Source organism: Mytilus californianus, unplaced genomic scaffold (assembly GCF_021869535.1).
Source record: "Mytilus californianus isolate M0D057914Y unplaced genomic scaffold, xbMytCali1.0.p SCAF_6, whole genome shotgun sequence".
NCBI lineage: Eukaryota > Metazoa > Mollusca > Bivalvia > Mytilida > Mytilidae > Mytilus > Mytilus californianus.
The window spans coordinates 116,403,471-116,424,201 of NW_026262712.1; the positions used below are offsets into that span (position 1 = coordinate 116,403,471).

Consider the following 20,731-nt stretch of genomic DNA (forward strand, 5'->3'; position numbering starts at 1 on the left):
TGTAAAGTAACAAGGCATGATTTAAGTATCATGGTTACGCCTATTTATCAAATTCGGTTTGAACTTCAGGGAAATTTCTCTAAGGTCATTATCATTGTTTGTTGATATTATGTAACGAATTACTACGAATCAACTGCAACCGGTTGTACGAACGTTTCATTAAATTTAACGGCTCATTAAAGTGTCATTAGTGCGTCATTAACTAATGTGTCATTTAAACTGTTTTACAAATAGTTTAATGCAGTAAAAGTTCACTAAGCTGTCATTTAAAATCAATTTATTTAATGATGCACAGGGGGCATCATTAAGCGTTCATTAGCATTAAAAATGGCAGCCAATATTTTGTTTGCCTAACTTTGACGCCAAAGACATCACCGCATTTATAGAGAACGGGTTGATCAAATACGCGACGAAGAAGTTAGAAGGAGGTACAGATTTAGCAAAGAAAATATAGGCTGCATATGTAATTTATTAAGAGACAAATTACAGCAAGCAACCAACAGACCACAGGCTTTCTTTGTGGAGCTCCTTGTTACAAATGACACAGTTTGCCTACAAGTTGATCCAAGTTCATTTCCACCTGTCAAACTACTATTTTCTACTAGTAAATGACATGTCATATAAAACTTAGATTGGTAGCGATTACGGGCACTATCTTGGTCCTGATGCGTTTTTTTTTAATCAAATATCAACCACGGGTATCAACCCGATAAAAAAGTAAATACACATGGTTTATTAAATGGTATAATAACAAACAGCATAAAGAATGCTAGTCCGAGATTGCTTTAACGTCTGACTGCCTTTTTTAGAGACTTGTTTGAGGTCCCTTATGGGGGTGTCCAAGTAATCACATAATCACAAATTTTTTTCCAATATAATCACATAATCATTAATTATTTTTTTAAACAAGATATTCAAATAATCAAAAATACAGTCCTATGGAGAGTTGTCTCATTGGCACTCATACAACATCTTCCTATATCTAGATTATCAATAATCAACAAATCATGAAATATTTGGTCTGGTAATCAAATAATCACTATAAAGACGGCCAAGTAATCACATAATCACAAATCCCATAAGGAGGCTCTTGCTTGAGGCATGGGATGTAAAAACAAACTCACTAAAAAGAAAGAAAATTGCCGATCCAGCGGACTTGGGGTTGTCCTTTTCTATCTCGAAATCGGTAAAAAATCAATCCAAAATATATAAATCATATACATGTACCATTCTATTTAATATTCATTTTTCTCCGGGAATATTACTATAGTATTCGCATTATCATCTCCCCAATAAGAAAAAGAAAAACGATTTCCATCATCAACTCTCAACTTTCAGCAACTGAAAAAGTTTTCACGTGATTGTGTTACTTTATTCCGTGAACATATAACTGTAGACAATTCTTATCCAAATGATATGAGACTGATTCGAGAAGGACTTATCTGTATTTTAATAAAAGAGAATACAGGGATTTTGGGGTAAAATTTGGTTTGGGTACCCTCTTATAACACTGAGAACAAAACAAATCTGAATTTGTAAGCTCTGCATTTTTATACGCTGTCCATAATTGTGCCGCCCAAAGTCGACAATTTCCGACATGTTTTCACTATGGAGTGCGCTATCTCTGGTGTCCAACGGTCATAACCAAGATCTATTGAAACAGGAAAATGTGTTAACAGTACAAAGAACAGATCGACCATTTGTAGTTTTGACTTCAACATCATAATCAACTACATGTACCCTCACCAAAATCTTTAACTTTGCTGAAAGTGTACCGTTTTGATCAGCTTTACGCTATCACATTTTGTAGTTCAGTGAACCAAAAAAATTGGGTTAAAATCTTAATTCAACATACAAAATAGAAATATCATATTAAGGAACATGTGTACTAATTTTCAAGTTATTGGTTTTTACTTCATCAGCCATTATGGTAACACTAAAATGTCTCGCCTGTTCATTGTTCATAATTGAATTTATATTGAAAGTATAAAAAGAGAAGTTTATACCACAATCATTTCCATTGAATTAATCAAAATGATGAATGTACACTAGTCAAGTTCAAGGTGAGATAAACTCTTTCACACTGACACGTAATCTGTACAATAATTGCATACACCACAAAAAACAAAAAAAGTTTCTCAGTACCAAACCTCATAAAAAAAATTAAACATTGACCGATGATCCATGAAAATAAGGTCTAGGTCAAATAACATTTGCCAGACAGACATACAAACCTTATATATTATATTTATATATATATATTATTCCATACACCAAATATAGTTCTACTATCTTATAGCATTTTAAAAACGACAAAATTAGAGGCATGGTGACCTTATATATAAGTAACACACATACCAGATATTGTCATCATATTACTTATAATACGAGAAAATTAACGGACCTAAAAAAGTTCACTGAATCATAAAACTAAAGTCAAGAACAATGGTCATATGACAAATGGAAAGTTAGTAACACTAGACATCTTTGTACAAATTATGATGCATCCAGATATTTTACCTTCTGAAATATTGAACGTTTTAGTCAATAGCAGCCGCCCCCGCCGGATCACTATAACTAAGTCTCACTTTCTGCGACAGAAATCAGGCGAGACAAAAACTTCCTTGACCAAAGCATCTGTTTCAGGCCGGCCTGACGGAAGGACGAACGAACGAACAGACCAGAAAACATAACGCACCTCTGCTATTGTAGATAAAAAAAATCTCGGACTGAGCGAAATATTTTTTTTTTTTGGGGAGAGGGGTAATCAACACCCGTCATTTGGCACTGCTTTAACCGCGTATTTCGGTTATTGTTTGGTACTTAAATCAGGCCGTTAGTTTTCTCGTTTGAATTGTTTTACTCATTTGTCATTTCGATTTATACGGTAAGGTTTTGTTCATTGTTGAAGACCGTACAGTGAGCGATAGTTGCCAACCTTCTATTTCATTTTGGTCTCCGATAGAGAGTTGTCTTACTGGCAATCATATTACATCTTCTAATTTTTATATCACCAGTAAATTACAGTTTAAATATTGTTTACCGGGGTTTCTAAGACTTTAAGAGTACTACTGAAACCATAGGCAATTTGCATTACAAAGATGTTAGACAACATACAACAACCGTGCACTGGAATAGCAAGCACCACACAAGCACGACATAACCGGAACCCTTAGAACTATATGTTAGACTAAGAGACTATAATATTGGTTTGCCAGTATACCAAAAATTTGTAAACAAAAGAGGAAGAGGACACTTCAAAACTCGAAGAAAAACTTACAGTACCATGGCAATAAACCAAAAACCAGGCCAAAAAACAAACAAGTTTACAAATCACTAGTTAACCTAAGACTGAGCAACACGAATCCTACCAAAAAAATAATCATGTTTGATCCTATGTGCCTGGAAAGAGTTAGCAGATCCTCCTCTACACGTGTACATTTTACAAATCGGACAATTTTGCAAACATATTTAAATAAAGGCAACAGTAGTATACCGCTGTTCGAAAACTCATAAATCGATAGAGATAAAAACAAATCCGGGTTACAAACTAAAACTGAGGGAAACGCATCAAATATAAGAGGAGAACAACGAAACAACAAAAACACAACATTAAAATGTAACACACACAGAAACTAACTATAATATAACAATGGCCATTTTCCTGACTTGGTACAGGACATTTTAAGAAAAAAATGGTGGGTTGAACCTGGTTTTGTGGCATGCCAAACCTCCCGCTTTTATGGCAACGTCAAACACAACACCAAAACGACAACATCACATGACAGGACCACAATACAAATAAATGGGAGAACATATAGGACAAAGAAAAACACGAATAATAGCTAACAAAAGGTACTAGGCTTAAAATTCAATACGCCAGACGTGCGTCTCGTCCACACAAGACCAACCAGTGACGCTCAGATGAAAAAAGTTTGAAAGCCAAATCAAGTACAAAGCTGAAGAGCACCGAGGACCAAAACTTCCAAAAAGTTGCGCCTAACACGGCCAGGGTTTTCTGCCTGGGACAAGAACATCCTTATTATTTAGAATATTTTATAATTTTGCAAACAGTTAATTTTATAAAAAAATGACTATATAATAGATATACATGATAAAACCAAAGTGGGGACTAACTACAGAATAAAAACGGATACATTACATAAAACAACTTAATCCAACACATAAAAAATACACAGCCTAGTTAGCCAAAGCCTCAACGCACAAAGTGACGTCACATTTGAAATTCTAAAACAACACACAAAGTGACATCACATTTGAATTTGTAAAAATATTTCCCAAAAATAAGATAGGATTAGGAATGATTAAAGATTAGATTTGTAATACTGACATTACATTTATTAATAACAATGAAAATTACAATACTTATTAATATCAAATGGTAGTAATTAGATAATTAATTGTATTATCTAGCTATGTCGGTGTTTCTTCTGAATCAAACTGTAAACCAAATATATCGTATAAATTTCCTTGAACCAAACTAAAATCTAATTAATGAAGGGGGTGATTAATTATCTTTACCATAACACACGAATATAACAGAAAAGACGTTAAGACATTTGACAAAATCCGACGAGAACAACAAATATAACATCAAAATTAAATACATGAATTTGGGATTGAAAGGTACCGTGACACGTCTTATAGCAATGCGGTTTCACACTCAGCAAAACAGTCACAATCGGGAATAAGTCACGTTCGGTAATTAAAAGATCAGACGACGTAATGACAAACCACAATCTAACACGTGGTAAAAATGTTCTTAGTTAGTTTAGACAGAGACACATCGTATGGATCAACCAATTGGTGAAGGTGTCCTTAAAATTTACGGAGTGTCATTTTTAATCTGTCCTCCTCATAACTTTGTTGGAGCAGTTTCTGCGTAAGGAGCACACTCCTGTATATGAAGTCCGTATAGTGTGAACAAGAACGAGAATAACGTATCAATTGAGATATGTAAACACCATACGAAGGGGCAGAGGGTATGTTACTGCTGAGAAATGGGAAATTGATAATTGGGAAGTTGAAATCGTCCCGTTTATCATAGATTTTCGTGTGAAGTCGTCCATCTGTGTCAATATTGAGGAAAAGATCAAGGTATGATGCAGTCCTTCTAGTATCAGTAGTATCCTTAATTTCAAGTTCACTGGGATATATGAGATGTAAGTATTGGCTGAAATATGGGTTATTCAATGATAGAACATCATCAATATATCGGAAAGTAAAATTAAAGAATTTCGCAAGGTGCTTTTTCGTTTTGTCTTTTAGAAGGTTCTGAATGAATTCTGCTTCATACGAGTACAAAAACAAATCGGCCAGTAGGGGTGCACAATTAGTTCCCATTGGAATACCGACTGTCTGTTGAAATATAAATCCTTCAAACTCAACAAATATATTGTCAATCAAAAAGTCCAGCATTTTGATAATATCATCTTCAGTATATTTTCTGGTAGATTCAGTGTGGTTTTTCACAAAATATGAATTATTGTAACCCAAAACAAGAAATTTGTATCTACGATTCCCATTTTTATAGAAAAAGCTCTGTTTAATGAGATGGTGAAGTCGATCTTTCAACTGAGCATGGGGAATAGTAGTGTAAAGCGTAGAAAAATCAAAAGTCTTTATGTTGCTGCAAAATGCAAAGATTGTGATCGAAGATTAAGCAGTAGATCTTTCGATTTTTTGAGAATCCACATCTGGTAAACACCACTGGTAGAAAATATCTCATCACAATATTTTTGAAGCCCATCTTTAACTGTAGAAAGAATAGTAGTCAGTACTTTAGAAAGGTGTTTATTCGAACATTTTGATGACCCAGCTATGTATCGTTCTTTATATGGAGTTTTGTGTAGTTTTGGTATCCAGTATAATGATGGTAAATTTTCTTCGTTTACTTTGATGTTGATACCAAAAGAAAGAAGGACAGAATTATGATTTTGTAAAATTTCGTCCTTGGTAAATGATGTTAAAGAATATGTAGGGTTACCAGTAGTTCTATTTATTCCAAGCTCTGTTGTAAGACATTGCAAATAATGGTTTTTACATATGAAGACAATATTATTGGAGGCTTTATCTGCTGGAACAACAACATATTTGTCATGCAAAGAGGATAAAGCATCCACAACATCCTGATTTTTGAAAGGGTTAGTAACTCTTGTGCTCATATTGCATCGTAGTTTTTGAATGCGCTTCTGAATGCATGATCGAATAGCTTTGATCCATTCAGACAAAGTGTCCAGTTCTGGTTCGTCTGGTTCGCGCTTTACCCATTTCCTTGCATAGTCCTCAACTGCATCCATCAGTAACTTGAAATTCTTTTTCCAGTTGATAGGCTGGGGAATTCTATATGTTGGTCCCTTGGCTAACCCTGTCGCATTCTTTATGTGCTTGACCCTAATCAGGAGCTTTTAACTCGGTTGTTGTTGACCGTAGCTGTCTGTCATAATTGTTTTTCGTTTATAATTTTAGCATATATGTATACATATATGTGCTGTACTTTTTTTCATAATATAAATTGAATTTATTTCATTTCGTTTCGTTTCGTTTATTGCGTTTCTCATTTTAGCACAACCCGTTGTAGCAAGACTGGAATCCTTGTCAGTTGCATCAATTGGTGATTCCACCCCCAAACCCGGGCAATCCTTGTAGATATCCACTATTTTCTATTGTGTCTCGGACAAAGGTTTGAACGGTGGACCTCCGCCAGTTCTCTAGTGGTCACGGACCTTTTCCGTAAATGCCTTTTTTGCCACTTGATGCAAGTTGGACCATTTTGTTTTAATTTCTGCGGCACACACCTAAAGGGTTTACCCTTACGGTAATGTGCTCCCATACCAAACGCTTTTTCTTCATCTGTCATGGAAGTGTACCGTGACTAGACTTAAATTTGTCTTTTAATAATGAGATGTTTTGCTGTACCAGTACCGTGATAAAGGTTATTTCAGTTGATTCAAATATTTGGATCTATTTATGTGCATTTTAGAACCACTAGCAGACATCTTCATTGTTGTTGGTGATAACCTTGTAGACTGCGAATGTTTACAACTTTGAAATGGAATTGTGGGAAATACTTAGGGGAAAACCAATATTTAATGATAGTTTAATGACGCATCCTTTATTAGATGTTCATTAGTTAATGAGCAATAAAATTTTGCTTCGTGCTACACATTTTAATGGACTCATTAACTTATGTCCTATTAAGAACTTAATGAACCATTAAGTCTTAATGACTCATTAAGCAGTTAAGCTAATGAACCTTTCATACAACCGGCTGCTGGAGAATACGGATACATAGTTCTCATTAGCGGATTTTTACTTCTCCTTTTGAACAAATGAATGTAGCAGTATATTCTAAAATTCCATATGTAAATATGAGGAATTGTGATGACTTTTAACCTCAAAAAATTCTTCTGATTCGTGTCTTTTACCATGGCGGATTATCATACCGTAATCCATGTATCTGGCATTATAAAAAAATGTTTCTCTTGTAGGGAAACAATGAAATATTTTATTTTATTATTTGATATAATTGTCGGAAATAAATTACAGGCCTGATGTCATTTTTAAACTATTGGTCGAATAGATAAAACCTGAGGTTTCTAAATGCATTTGGTCTCTGTAAATATTTCAGTTCCTCAACATTGATTGGATGAAGTTTGAGGAAATCATCTAAATTATTATTTACGGGTAGGTGATTATTTCCTTGTGTCAATAGTAAAACAACACTATACCTATATCAGAAATTCTGCTGATTTTATCCAAAAATAGAGACAAGCAATCAAGATAACTGCATCAAGTTTTGACATAACGTCCGGTCCTTAACAACTGTCCAGTTAAAGAAATTCGTTCAGCAGTAGGAGTATTTTACGACGCAAATGCTAAATCCCAATATAATCTAAAATATTCCTCTGCAGATGATTTAATTTTCCTCCTGGGAAATGTTCTGCATTACAATATCTATGAACGTAATAATAAATTATACCAAGTGATGCTTCCTGTGCACCTGAATGTAGTGTTATTTTATTACATTGTATAATGAAGGAAATTTTTTATAATGCAAGATACATGAACTGTTATGCAAGATACATGAACGAAGGAATGACACGAATACGTAGAACTTTTTGAAACGGCTAAAAGCCATCTTAAATTCCCTAAACTTAAATATAAAATTTCAGAATCAAATAGAACATTTCTAGCCGTTTATTTCTTTAAAGGCAGTAGAAATCATGCAAGCAATATACATTTTGAATAAGATATGTATACCCATTTCAATCCAACAAATTTCTTTCTATATCTGCATAGAAAAGCTCCCAGAAGTAGTCTGTGTTTAAAAATTTATCCGGGGAAAAGTAATTCGTTACAGAAAATCATCAAACATTGTTAATGACCTTAGAGAAATTCTGTTGAAGTTCAAACAGAATTTGATAAAGAAGGGTAACAATGATACTGAAATCATGTCTTGCTTCAACGAAGCCTTCACCGGAGACAGACGAAATTTGTTTTCAACTACACTAGGGAAACTTTGTTTATGATACTTCTCTTGTAATAACTACTAAATATAATCCCTGCAGAATCCAATTAGGTAAACACTTCTGAAACGCTGGCATTCACAAAAACATCGATGATTGCCTATAAAATGAAACGAAATTTAAGACACATTCTGACAAAAAAACTTTAAAAGGAAAAACAATATAAACATAATTATAGATTATGTAACAAAATATGTATAGGACATAAACTAAACTATGTTCCTTTAGGTTCCGTACATAAACCATGTATTTTCTATTAAAACAAATGATAGTAATTGCGTGAAAATTAAAAGAAAATTCGCGAACATTGAATTTAGCTTTATAAAATAATAAATTGATTCTTGTTTAAATGTGTAAACGTAAATAAATATATATATATATAGTTCATCCGTTACCCATCCATTGGATGTACTGTGTACTGACTGATACTTCAATCTGGGAGAACTTGATGTTTTAATTGGTTTCAACTGGCTTTGATCTATCTTTTAGTAATTGTAGTGCTCTTATATCGGTGCTTTGTGTTAATTGTTTTTTGTGTTAGATTTGTTGTGTGCTTCGTACCGATCGATTGAGTTATGCCATTTACAATTGATTTTTAGTTGGCGTTAGTATTCTGTGCTGCGATACCAGGTGCAGTTAAGGCTTAGGACAAGGATAAGCACTCGCAAACATGATTTACCGTGATTTTGAGTATGGCCTTCAACACGGAGCCTTGGATCACACCGAACAACAAGCTATAAAGGACTCCATAAATGACTAGTGTAAAACAATTCAAACAGGAAAACCGATGCCTAATATATATAAAAGACGAGAAACGAGAAACACTTATGAACAACATCAGCAAACGACAACCACTGAAAGTCAGGTTCCTGACTTAAGAGCCAATCTGCCAGAAAACCATGCAAAACCGTCCGAATGTCACTTTTTCCAAATGAGTTCATATTTGGCATATTGGTGCACCTTAGTACTTTAAATAACCACACAAATTTTTTTGGGTAAATATTAAACCGATCTGGATATTTTTTGAGCGCCATGTTTTAACAGATGAAATTGCTCGAAAACAGCAAAAATAAGCCTTTTTTGGCATATTTCGCTGGTTTAAATAAAAAAATATGGTAACATTTATAATTTTTTGATAGTTGTTCCTAGTAATACATCACTTTAAGGGTAAGAATGCATAGAATTAACAATGCTGTCTATTAAGTGTATGTATAATCTAACTGTTTCAATATGTCTTATTTAGCTACATGTCCAAAATGGCTGATTTTGGTCATCTTTCAGAGACAAAATACTCCAAGACCCGTTTATTATTGTAAAACAACATATCTACTTGCAAAGTATAACTATATATACCCAATCAAAAAAAATATCAAGCTCGGCAAATAATGTTGGTGTCTGGTATATGCCACAACAAAATGGGGTAACCTGCATATTCAAATTTTCTCAATTTTGCCGTCTAATTTGTAACTACTGACATATGATAGGATCTGGACTTATAAACAAATGGAAAAGAATAATTAATGTTTCATTTAATACATTAAGAAAATAATCATACATAAATACAAATTATTCATTATAAATCTAGAGGCTCCCAGGAGCCGAAATAGATCGTATTGACAAATTGTGCACCTAAAACGATAAAAAAAACACATATTTCAAACGCAATCAATTTAAATTAGAAGTTAAACAATTAAGAATAAGTTCAGACTGTAAAAAAAAAGTTTCTTCTGACCACTTTTGCAATTTATTCTTATAATATATTGATATAGTTGTCGGATAGTAGGTAGCAGAAAACTGTGAAAATTTGTAAATTTACACATTTCAGGGACAATAGCTCATCGATGTTATGTCCAATTTTTCAGAAAAATTTTGGGTATTTAGATCTTGTCATGTTGATAGTTTTTATCAATATATATATATATATATATATATATATATATATATATATATATATATATATATATTGAAAAGTTTTTAAATTTTGTATACATATATATATATATGTATGACACTTCTTCTAAAGTTATTAAGATGATGATTTAAAAGTGAAAACTGTAAACAGATGATTTTAACAGACACTTAGTGATGGAAATTTTTTTATGACCCTTTGAGCCTAGTATGCTAACAAGGCAAGATTTGCCAGGTACCTATATCTATGTTGCTGCAATGTGGTCAATACAAACATAAAAATCATAAATGCTTCTAAAATGAAAGAACCTTAGTGAGCGCGTTCACATACCCCACGTCCCCACATTGTCATTGGAGAAATAAAATAAAAAATTGTATCAGAAAAAAAAATGGAATCATAATTTCCTGTCAATATGCACATCGACGTAGTGTGTCCTTATTATCTACACAGTTTCATGAAATTATGTTGTGTGGTTTGAGAGGAGTTGCGATGACAAAAGGTTGCAGTAGTATATTGGGCAAATAAGTTCAAAGGGGCGTAACTCCTGGAAAAAAATTAAATCGTAATTTCCTGTCGATATGCACATCTATGTAGTATGTCCTTGTTATCTGAAAAGGTTTCATGAAATTCTGTTGTGTGGTTTGAGAGGAGTTGCGATGACAAACTGTTGCAGTAGTACATTAAAGTAAATAAGTTCAAAGGGCCGTGACTCCTAGAAAAAGAATTGAATCGTAATTTCCTGTCTATATGCACAACTACATAGTATGTCCTTATTATCTAAAAAGGTTTCGTGAAATTCTGTTGTGTGGTTTGAGAGGAGTTGTGATGACAAGAAACAGGACTGACGGACTGACAGACGGACGGACAGACGGACGGGTCAAAAACATTATACCCTCCGCAACTCGTTGTGTGGGGTATAAAAATATCCCATAACTAGACGAAAAACAAATTACTTAGGTAGTCTATATATACCAGTGCAAAATTTATAAAGAATTTTGAATGAAATTGGATAGCTGTTAAGATTACTGTACCTATAATGCTCTATATCACATTCTCGGAGATAACAGAATTAAAATAAGTCATATGAATCTTCAAATTTCAATAAAGTTGAATGTGTTTTTTTATACTTGAACGGCTATAGGTTTTACTATAAAACAAGTGTACATTAACTTTCTTGTAAAAGAAAAACCATAACATTAAAATCTCCATAAATGATGAACTGTTATTTTTTGAGACATCATCCCATGGAAGATTTAACTGATGTTTTAAAGTTGGAAAGTTTCTGTTGCTTGTTTGGTTGGTTGAAATTGTTTCTGTTAGAAGCATTATCAGTCTCCCAATCTGATGTTGACTGCTGTGAAAGTTCAGTTGTTGTTGACACTGACAGAAAGGTTAGCTGCGAGTCTAGATCTGAAAACCACAAAACATACATACATAAATCAGGCTGTTAGTTTTCATATTTTTTCATTTTCTTATTTTGGGGCCTTTTATGGCATTGGCTGAATATATATGCAGTATAGGTCTTGCTCATTGTTGAAGGCCATATGGCGTATGAAGACCTATAGCTTTACTTCTATGTCATTTGTTCTCATTGGCAATCATACCACTTTTTTTTTTAATTTCATATATACCACTGACAGGAAATAAAACTGACAACTTTTACTGTAAGTGGATGCAGTTACAAAATTCTCCCAACTAAAGCCAAATCATTTTTGCAGAATAGTTATTATCCACTCCTTTTAAGCATGTCCAAATAGCCCTTAACATCTTTGCAACAATAAAAATTGCCTCCATTTGGTTTGGCATGTCAAATTACCTCTCAATATAATTTTACATTGAAAACAGACAATGGTGAAAATTTGACCACTTTTAGTGACAATCTTTGAAATGGTGGCCATCTTTATATCTGTTCTCTGTGTCAAAGTACAGCTAAATATCAATATTCTTTAAAATCAAACTCAACAAATTGAAAATTTTACCCTTATTTGCTGTGTCCATCTTTAAAAAAAATTTCATTGTTTTGTTGGCATGTCAAAAGTGCTATAATTCCTTAATGTCAATTTTCATATAAGGCCATCTTGAAAATGTTTGCCATTTTGGAAGAAAAAACAACCTTACTTTGATTAGCAAGTCAAACTACCACGACTATCCCTAATTAACAATTTTCATTAAATTAACCAGTGTTGAAATTTGTGCCATCCTTGGTGGCCATCTTGAAAATGTTTGACATCAGATAATATCCTCATATTGTGCTTTTCTTTTCACTAAAGTTTCATTTAAAAAGATAACACCAGTTATCTCAGAAAAGGACAAATTTTGTGGAAGATGAAGAAAAAATGCAAGTTTGGACAGGACATTCAAGCTATAACAGCTCTAAATTTGTAATGGGATTAAATATTCGACAAAGAATAGGTTTCTAACACAGAATAAATATGGTATAAAGATAAAGTTTAATAGATTCAGCATATCAGAGAACCCCAAGATCAAATTAAGATTTAAAATTTAGTTTAATTTTGGACCCTTTGGACCTCAATGTAAACCAATTTCATAATAGGGCCCAAAAACTAAATACAGGTTAGATTCAGGCTGAATCAGCATCTTTAAAATTATTGTTGAAATCAAACAGTTAAATTATGGACCCCATTTGAACCAACTTGAAAACTGGGACCAAAATCATAAATCTAAGTACATATTTATATTCAGGATATTTGATTATTTCTATTTATCATTCAAAGAACCCTAATTCATTGTAATTAGAGTTCAAGTTTTGTTAAAATTAAACTAAGTTAAAATTTGGACCCTTTGGACTTTAAAATGTGGACAAATTTGAAAACCGGACCAAAATTAAAAATCTAAATATAAAATATTTGCATTTTGTATATCAAAAGAACCTCAAGAATTCAAGTTGTGTAGAAATAAGAAAAAAAATTTTGGACCATTTTGAAATCAATGTGAACCAATTTAAAAAGGGGCCCAATTGCAACATCTTAAATTCAAAAAGGAAAGTCCCCAATCAAATGGCAAAATCAAAAGTTCAAACACATCAAACGAATGGATAACAACTGTCATATTCCTGACTTGGTACAGGCATTTTCTTATGTAAAAAAAAATGGTGGATTGAACCTGGTTTTATAGCTAGATAATAAACCTCTCACTTGTTTGACAGTCGCATCAAATTCCATTATATTGACAACGATGCATGAACAAAACAAACAGACACAATAGGTAAAATTGTCAAAATTAGGGGTACAGCAGTCAACATTGTGTTATCATCTTAATCACTATAAAAACAAACAAAGGTAACGAAGAAGCACAAAAAGGCATACATCAAATTTAGCATCCTCATTTTGCTTATATTATACGATTTTATATATCTATGTAAAATCCACCCATAAAGGATGGAAGGTTTTAAGTACTGGCGTAAAATCGCGCGTTTGAAATTCATAAAATAATTTTGTCGTTCAAAGTATGACGGGATACATAAATACAGAGTCACGTAAAATGGATATCACAAAAAACAGACTTAACAGTAAAAGTAATACGTATTAATAAATAAAATAATTGAAATGGAATGTATGAACAGTTCATTAGTCATTGTTAGTTATTGAATGGAAACTATAGGAGCCGCCCAATATAGTACTACAAATTAAAATTAGCAAAGTGATTTTTCAATGGGAAAACCAAGTTAACAAAAACCTGTTTAATAAAACTGATGTACAAATGTATAACATGTAATTGTATAATTATGTTATTATATAAGTGATTACATATACTTTGTATGATTACCATGTTATACAAACAGTTAAATTAATATATAAGTTAATAATAACTTACCAATATCTTCTTCTATACATGTATTTAGTTTGACCTGGCTATTGTCACTTTTACAAAAATTCATCTTAATTGAGTATTGCTTGCATATATATAGCCCTACAAATAAAAAGTGTTAAACTATAAATAATTCTTCAATTTTGTTTTACATGAAATAAAATATATCAGACAGGAAATGTAGGGTAGTGCAGCATCACTGTGCACGTAGTTTAAATGTATGTTTTTTCTTTTAAAAAGGGCTCTATAAGTAATCTACATACATTTGTACATGTACATGTAGGGTCCTAAAATTGAACCTTACAAAAGTTTGCAATGCTTTTGATTTTTTGAGTCTCCATGGCCTATTAGTTCATTAAAAAAATATTATTCTCAGGATAAAGTTGTCTAGTGTTACATGTACAGTTTGTTGTATGTAAAACATGTATTTGTAGGAGGCTTTTCCACGAGATAAAACTTTTTTTAGTAGACAAAGAGCTGAACAACTTCCAGTAAGAACTGAAAATATAACTTAGGGGAAGAGAATAAAAACCTGACCTGCTAAACATTGAATATGTTGAAATAGATTTTGATTATTATCATGATTCTGGTCTATAAATTGATTTTTTTAAGCAGAAAATAAATATATATTGTACCCTGGTTAATAGCTTGAAAATTAAAATTCTGTCCTAAGCTGACAAGGACATAAATATTTTGACCATTCTAACCCTCCCCCTTGCTTTTTTAATCAAATATTTTATGGTCCCAAGACAGAACAATGTATATACGGATATATATTATTTGCTTGCACTTTGCCATAGGAAATAGATAAGATGTCTTAGAAACAGGTCAGGTGTAAAAGAATATTCACATGCCCCTTCAACACCCACCCCCCCCCCCCTTTTTTTAATCTAGCTAATGTATCAATTGTTGGTCCCCTAATTTCAGATTGACTATATGGAACAAATGAAAATTGATTGTAAGATTTGTACCTGTTCCTACTGGAATAACTCGTCCTGTATACAGCCTGTTTTGAAAGGGTGAAGATCCTTGGTCAGCTTTGGCTTTGCTGGAAGAGGGTTGGACGAGATGTTGACATCTTGCTTGACTATCATGTCAATGAATTCCATAAAAGTCCCTGTACTTCGAGCATATTCAAAGACAAGATGATGTAACAACCATGGGAAAATAAACCACTCCTTGTCTTATATAAAATAAGGAGTCCTGTTGGAAATTCTACACCATAGTTTTCAGTATTATTCAGACTTCCTAAATGTAGATGAATGGTAGTCTGTATCTGTATGAATATGTTTGGTTACCAATGCTGGTTTCAATACCGCGGTAGAGAGAGTGTCGTTGATTTATTGATGGTGCGCCAGAGCAGTTTTGACACTGTCAATCTCAATTTTGTTGCGAGCAAGGTGGTTCCACTGGCTCACTTTTTTTTTAAAGAAGAATGATTTAGAATACTTTTGTTTTGCTCTTTGAAATCTAAAAACACTTTTTGCTGTTCATGGACTTATTTTTCCAATCAATATTTATCATGTTTATTCACTAAATTATTCAATTTATTAGGTACGGAAAGTGATTTTTTTAAAATCAACTGATCTAAGAAAACTTTACCTCATTTTAAAGGCATTGTGAAGACCTTTTCAAAACAGTTTCACTTTTATCAATACACATAATAACAACGAAGACATAGCAAATTTTCAAAATGGTAATTTTTTACTATTCTAGAAAAACTGTTTCCTCTCTTTGAAAAATAATAAAATACATTTTTTTAATCATTTCGGTTATAGATTTGTCTATATTGCTTCTTTTACATCTTGTTAGTCAATTTCAATCCTTCATGTTAAGTTTTTTGGTTAAAATAGAAGCATAAAGCATGAAAATGTCAACCACTCTCATGAAATTCTATCGTCCAAAGTCACATAAGATGACGATACCTTTATATATTCCTTTCTTCAGAACATCAGTTGGTATATTGAAAATGTAAAGTAAAACTTTATAAACATTTGAATGTAAAGAAACAAAATATAAATATGAATATTATTCTTTATATACAAATGTATATGTTTGTGTGTGTGTACCATGAGAGACGAGAAAAGTTTTGAAGTATGTCATCTGTCTTTGTATAGTCATGATAGTTTTAGAATGTTCCTTTTCATTAACATTCTATTTAATGAAATATTCTTATTTATATATAGCATGTATAGTGAATGCTTATAAATAAAAATAAACAACAACCTAGCTTCCAACAATTATACTACAGGTCTAAAATACCTGTTGCACTGAAAAACAATGAAAATAAATATAACATTATTTTTATTTGAGAAATTTCAAACAAAATAATTATGTCAGAACACTGTAAATACTTGTATGTATAAAAGTAAAGTAAATTCATATCTGTATATCAGTTACAATATTTATACAGTGAAATCTGTAAACCAATCTCATTCAAGACTGAAGTTCAAAATGCATTGAATCTGATATGAGGGGACTTTAGAACATGGTTTCCGGTTTATTCAGGGTTTGGTTTAGACTAGTTTCACTGTATCAAGCATTAGTTGTTAGTAAGACTTTAGCTTCCCAGATATAATATTGTTATTATTTCAGGATATATATTAAATTGCATGGTGTTCGCTAGTGTTTTTTTTCTCGACATGAAATTACTTCAATACTGATCAATACAGAAAGTGGTAAGCTCCAAGGTAAAACTTGATTAGTTCAAGTATTCCTATACATGATCATGCCGAAATCATATTAAAAAATTGCACTTCCGGTGCAACTACAAGCAAAACATATCTTGAACAGAACTTCGAACATGGTTTGAGACCTACCATCTCTGGTATTATCTCAAGTTTTTTGGCTCGATAATCCTCTAACAATCTGTTTGTGTAGATAGCTGTAGTGTCCTTTACGTTCCCTTATTTAATTATACCAATGTATTTAGAACATATATGTGGGGAAAATTTCAACAACTCAGTTAATGTGACCACACACACACACCCAAAAATATGTATACAAAAAATAATATCTTTTAGAGTGTACTGTTAAATACAGTCTAAAAAACCACATTATTCAGTATTCTTACTATCTCGTGTGCAATGGCAAATGGTTAAATTATCTTTAAATAGCAATAAACTGACTGTATAATGCAAAAAAAAAACTATTACGCTGATTTCCAATCAAAACTAAACCAAAAGTTGTCCATGCAAGGGAAATAACTATGTATACACAAAAAGGAGGGTTATTTATAAAAATTAATTTTGATATGAACACAGCTATCTAGATTTATTTATTGGACATAATTATTTAATTAATATATTAAACTTAATAAAAAAGTACATTTTATGGCTGTATAACGTTCCCTTGAATTTTTTTGAAACGAATGTAACTTTCAAACCCTTGTTTGTACCTCAAATATTTCATCGTATTCCCGAAAATTATAATATACAGAATCATGAATATTCATATGATATCTATCAAAAGCAATCAGAATCTTCTGAGACTTAACAAGTTAATATAAGGCCGTAATCGGAGGTCATCCAAAGATTTTATTTTTACACACATCTGGGAACAATTATTTAGGGTAATTTGGAGTTATCTCCCAGTGGTTTGCCATATCTAAATTTATTGTCATGATTGTCAAATTTCTTGGCAGTAATTATTTTTTTTGGAAATGCTATTTTGGTCTTTAGTGCATTCAGATATCTTAAATAGTTTGTAATATGTAGATGTATAAGGCTGGGATAGCCCACATGCTCATCCTAGATTATTAAAGTCACAAACTTCACTGTAAACATTTGTCTGGCAAACCATCACAGGGAGCTGACATGTTTGAGATCTTACCCAAGGGAGATAAAGTCAATGGAAGAGCATAAAAGATGGACTCCCTGGTTTCAGACAATTTATTGATTTTTGGACTTGCAGTACAAATACGTCTTATTTCATTTTTCAGACAAATTGATTTTACTTGTTCGAATGATTTTATGAGCCATTTTAGTACCAATTGTGTTTAGAATTTAATTAAAATCAAAATCAAAATGTGTCAATTTGGGACTAAAATCACCATTCTTCCAAGGCATAAATTAACATATGATAGTCATTTGCCAAGCTTAATATTTTGTTTTGATATAAAACATACCCCATAGTTAAAACCGATATAAGTTGCAAACAAATCCGGAAAGGGTCTTGCAAGACAGAAGCGAATGAAAACCAAGTAAATTCATGTATGAAAAACCCCGCCTTTGTGTCCCTGCTCCTGGCAATGTGCCAAATCGTTTAAATTTTCATTTGTATTGATCATAACATAGTAAAATGGATGAGTTTCAGCTGACATTACTCTAAAAACTCAACTACCCCGTTTAATATGCTTCTGGGTCATTCTTAAAAGGCATAACAAAGTTGGATTTTTCCTTGGTTTCATTATGAATTTACAGAATTATGCAAATGAGGCTGTTACTAAAAATAGATACGATTCTGGGAAAAATTAAGTGGTCAAATTCTTTTATTTTATGTCAAGGATTAAGATGATGTATAAAAATTTGTCAAGTTGTGATTGTCGATTTGGACGATTTTCTGAATATTGCATGGTTTTCTGGCGGATTGGCTCTTAAAACAGGTGCAAACAAATATGACAAACGCTATTTCCTAAAAAATGTCCCTTCGAAACTTCTGGCAAAACCTTTTACGAATTTCGTGTCCTCAGTGCTCTTCACCTTCGTTCTTTTATGGCCTTTTTAACTTTTTTTATTCGATCGCAACTGATGAGTCTTTTTTTAACGAAATGCGCGTCTAGAGTACAAGTTTTCAATCCTGGTATCTATGGTGAGTGTATTCACAACCACTGGGTCGATGCCACTGCTGGTGGAGTTTGTTCCCCGTCAGTATCAGCAGCTCAGTAGTCAGCACTTCTGTGTTGACATGAATTATAATTGATATGGTCATTATTAAAGATTAACTGTTTACAAAACTTTAAGTTTTCGAAATACTAAGGATTGTTTACCTCAGGAAATGATAACATAAGCATGATAAACTGTATTTGGCAAAACGTTCAGGAATTTTAGCTCCTCAATGCTCTTTAGCTTCATACTTTTTAGGCCTTTTTAACTTGTTCGATGCGGGCGTCACTGATGAGTCTTTTGTTGACGAAACGCGTGAATGGCGTACACATTTTCAATCCTGGTATCTATTATGAATTGATTCTGAAGGAATGGTTTGCTTTCTAAGGAAACTGAAAGTGTCAATTTTAATGCAATTATTTTATATCAATGGTTCTGATTGGATGACAGTAAGCGTTATATTCTATATCTCCTTGTCTGTAACTAAGGAAGCCGACATTTTTAATTCCAGAATGTATGACTTGTAATATCTTCAATAATAAGCAAAACCACTCACATTTTGAACTTAGAATTTCACGTCACCTAGTTTAGGGGCCACATGTGGAGCAGGATCTGCTTGCCCTTCCGGAGCACCTGAGATCACCCCCAGTTTTTGGTGGGGTTCGTGTTGCTTAGTCCTTGGTTTTCTATGTTGTGTCATCTGTACTATTATTTGTCTGTTTGTCTTTTTATTTGTGGCCATGACGTTGTCAGTTTGTTTTCGATCTATGAGTTTGACTGTCCCTCTGGTATCTTTCGTCCCTCTTTTAAAAGCATTTAGCGGAATTTTCGTATAATGAAAATTTTACACTGAATTAATGATTAAAATTGAACTATGTATTTATTTTGCATTAGAATAGAGAAAATTATTCGTCGCTATGTAAACTCAATTTGCAACAGCTAAACAACCGATGAACGTCCGCAAAGCTTCAAAAACAATACAGTTATCTCCTAAATGTTATGCTATGCCCAAATGCATTTTTTCCAAAAGATTTCCCATGGATACTTCTAATTGGAGGGTTTCCTGGGGGAAACTTACAGTGTTAACAGTAATTTCATTTTATTGTCAAACTTCCTTTCTTACAAACTGATCCTTGGAAACGTCTAAATAAAGCAGACTGTTCACTGTTTTAAATGTCATTTTCCTCAAAGTTATCTTACATTGAATGTCTTTTTAGGAAACTGACAGGACGGAACAATACTTCCAGTCAGAAGATTTTCTTTTTAAACGGTTATTTCCTTAAGTGTTTCCTAGAAACCCCGCTTCCTGGAGGATTTATTAGGGAAACTGACAATGTCGAACGTATGTGCAATGTAATTTCCTCAAACAATCTCCTAAGAAACTCACGAGAAAAAACTTTCATGATACAACAGTGCTTGTTGTATGTTTACTGTTCGTTTTTACAAAATTTCCTGCGGACATTTCTGAAAGAAGAGGTTTCCCCGGAAACTTGCGGAATACGCTAGTGTTAGTTGAAATTGTGACTGCTTCTAATTTGATTGATGAAGCAAGCTTCCATAACCGATTAGATTGATACAATAACAGCTGTATCATGTCATAAGTGATAATTTCATTTTAATTT

The 20,731-nt window shown here is 32.7% G+C and overlaps 1 long non-coding RNA gene across 1 annotated transcript; it reads right to left on the bottom strand.

Moving 5' to 3' along the window:
* Positions 1-11,349: 11,349 nt before the first annotated feature.
* On the bottom strand, positions 11,350-15,832 carry LOC127706017 (uncharacterized). The gene is made up of 3 exons (XR_007984152.1): positions 15,258-15,832; positions 14,293-14,388; positions 11,350-11,868 (listed from the first exon to the last, which is right to left on the bottom strand). It is a non-coding gene; the product is annotated as an uncharacterized LOC127706017 (long non-coding RNA).
* Positions 15,833-20,731: the final 4,899 nt, after the last annotated feature.